We start from the raw sequence: 2,941 nt of genomic DNA, 5'->3' as shown, positions 1-2,941 counted from the left end.
AGAAATGTTAACAGTTATTTACACAGGGGGCGGGGTTTGGGGGCCGCCTGGGTCTCCGCAGGCATTCTGCCCAGGACTCTCGGGTGCGCTCAGCCGGCCTCACCTGAGCAGTGGAGCATCCTGGAGACAGTGAAGTGGCTGAGGCTGCTTGCTAACTGCGCTGCAGGCCACGCAAAGAGGACGGAAGCGCAAACGTTTCAAGTTGAGGCTACCCACAGAGGACTTTTCTTCCTGCCGCACAGTTCAACCAGGCTCCCGAGCACTTCCCGACTAAAATTCTTGATGCTGCGCTGTCGCCTGCTCTTCATTTCCGGCTGACGCGGTGTAAACGACTCTTTCCCCAGTGGAAGGAAGGAGGCCCATGGAGGGATGCTGGGTGTTTAGTCAGGCAGCCAACGGGCAGCCCTCCAGACCCCAGAGGCCCGACAAGACGCTGGCTGGTGGGAGGGGCCCTTTTTAAGCCCCCTGCCTCTTGGTCCTGTTGAGTCCGGTCACTCGGTTCTGGACCTTTACCCCGACAGCAGCCTGAATGGCGGAAACTAAGGTGAGAGGATTTCAGGATGATTTCCATCTTGACTTACATGTTTAAAAAAAATCTTCCTGCTGGAGCAGGGGCGTCTGGGTGGCTCAGTCGTTAAGTGTCTGCCTTCGGCTCAGGTCATGATCCCAGGGTCCTGGGATCCAGCCCCTCGTCAGGCTCCCTGCTGGGCGGGAAGTCTGCTTCTCCCTCTCCCACTCCCCCTGCTTGTGTTCCCCCTCTCCCTGTCTCTCTCTCTGTCAAATAAATAAAATCTTAAAAATAAAAATCTTCCTGCTACCAACAAAACAAAACGAACAAACAAACCCTCACATTTTTTGCAAGAACCGTCAGCTGTTCCTCCTAGCTGTGAGCTGCCCCAGGCATCAATCGAAGACTTTAGTCAAACCCCAATACGTATAAGGAATATCGTGATGGTGGATGGTGTTTGCACTCCTTTGCTATCAGGCACTTCATATAGAGATGTGACGCTGCATCATTTGGCTAGAACAGCACTTTCGGGTTTGATGCATCAGACCAGTGTTCCAAAAGAAGTTGTTGATTATATCATCTTCGGCACAATTATACAGGAAGTGAAAACAAGCAATGTGATAGAGAAGCTGCCCTTGGAGCTGGCTTCTCTGATAAGAATCCTGCTCATACTACCTTGCATCTCTGCCAACCAAGCCAGGACCACAGGCCTTGGCTTGATTGTTTCTGGCTAGTGTGATGCAGTTGTGGGAGGTGGTGTAGAGTTAATGTTGGACATCTTTATTTGTCATTCAAGGAAAATGAGGAAAACGATTCTTGATCTCAATAAGGCCAAGACTCTGGGTCAGCCACTATCTTTAACCTCTAAATTCAGATTGAATTTCTTATCACTTGAGCACCCTCTGGTGAGACGATGGGCACTCTGCAGTCCAACTGGTCACTGCCTTTGCTTTTTCTGACTGAAATAAGATGAGTATGTACTTTGTCTCCACAGCCTGACCATAAGGACGCAAGAAGAAGGACTGCTTTCCAATGTTGTATCCTTTTTTTTTTTTTAAGATTTTATTTATTTATTTGACAGATAGAGAACACAGATAGTCAGAATGGCAGGCAGAGGGAGAGGGAGAAGCAGGCTCTCCGCCAAGCAGGGAGCCCAATGCGGGGCTCGATCCCAGGGCCCTGGGATCATGACCTGAGCTGAAGGCAGATGCTTAACCGACTGAGCCACTCAGGCGATGTTGTATCCTAAAGAGTACCAAGAAAAGATACAGTTACCAAAGATAACTGCATTCATCCTTTGTCCCTGGAGCAGATGGCTAAACAAAAACCTGCATTCATCAAGTCCTGTGGTATAGCGACAGCTGCAAATTCTTCTTTCCTGACCGATGGTGAATCAGTAGTGTTGATTATGGCAGATGAAAAAGCTCTGGCCATAGGTTATAAATGGAGGGCATTTTTGAGGGATTTTGTGTAAGTACCTCAGGATCCAAAAGATCAACTTTTACTCAGACAATATATGCTATTCCAGAAGTTCTAGAGAAGGCAGGATTAACTGATATTGATGCTTTTGAATTTCAGGAAGTTCTCTCAGGTCAGATTTTGGCTAATTTGAAACCCATGGATTCTGATTTGTTTGCACAAAAATACATGGTTTAGAAAAACCAAGGTTGGATTGCCTGCTTTAAAGAAGTTTAACAGCTGGGGTGGATGGCTGTCCCTGAGATACCTATTTGGAGCCACTGGCTGCAGGTTGGTCATGGAACCTGCCAACAGATTACAGAAAGAAGGAGGCCAGTATTCCTTAGTGACTGCCTATACATCTGGAGAGCAGGACCGTGCTATGATAGTAGAAGCTTATGCAAAATAATAGATCAGGAAGAGGTGACCTGGAGTTTCTGTGCAATACTCACACTAGGTAATGACATTTCAGTGCATTACTAAATGATATCTATAATTTCTAGCTCCTCTTAGGAAAACAAAATTTGTGGCCCTCTGTTAAATGCTTTGCAGTTAAGGCTCACTAGTATTCTGAGCTTTCCAATAATCATGGCTTACTGCTCTTTCAGGGATTACTTAGCCACCAGAATCTCACATAGTGATAGGCTTAGGCATTTTTTTTGGTCTTTATTTTCATTAAAGACTAAATGAGTGGTTGCAGTTTGGGGGAGAGGTTAGCTGAGATTTGGAATCATCTTTGTAAAATTTGCAAATTCTTATATGTAATGTAAAGATAACTGTTTTCTATGAAATACAAACCAGTGTGCCTAAATTCACTTAATTATGAAAAGATAATCCAGAATCTAAATAAGTGGAGAGGTATTATCTCTAAAAAAAGTTTTTTAGAGACAATGAAAATAATATAGGTCAGAAACTCAGATCTACATAAAGGAAGAGCGTCAAAAAAGGAATAAGTGAGAATAAAATAAAAACTTT

At 45.0% G+C, this 2,941-nt stretch overlaps 1 pseudogene; it reads left to right on the top strand.

Moving 5' to 3' along the window:
• The first annotated feature begins 560 nt into the window (after nt 1-560).
• On the top strand, nt 561-2,375 carry LOC102730383 (trifunctional enzyme subunit beta, mitochondrial-like; annotated as a pseudogene).
• Nucleotides 2,376-2,941: the final 566 nt, after the last annotated feature.

Source organism: Leptonychotes weddellii, chromosome 2 (assembly GCF_054177405.1).
Source record: "Leptonychotes weddellii isolate Sample4059 chromosome 2, ASM5417740v2, whole genome shotgun sequence".
Classification (NCBI taxonomy): Eukaryota; Metazoa; Chordata; class Mammalia; order Carnivora; family Phocidae; genus Leptonychotes; species Leptonychotes weddellii.
This window is presented reverse-complemented; position numbering and strand designations above follow the sequence as displayed.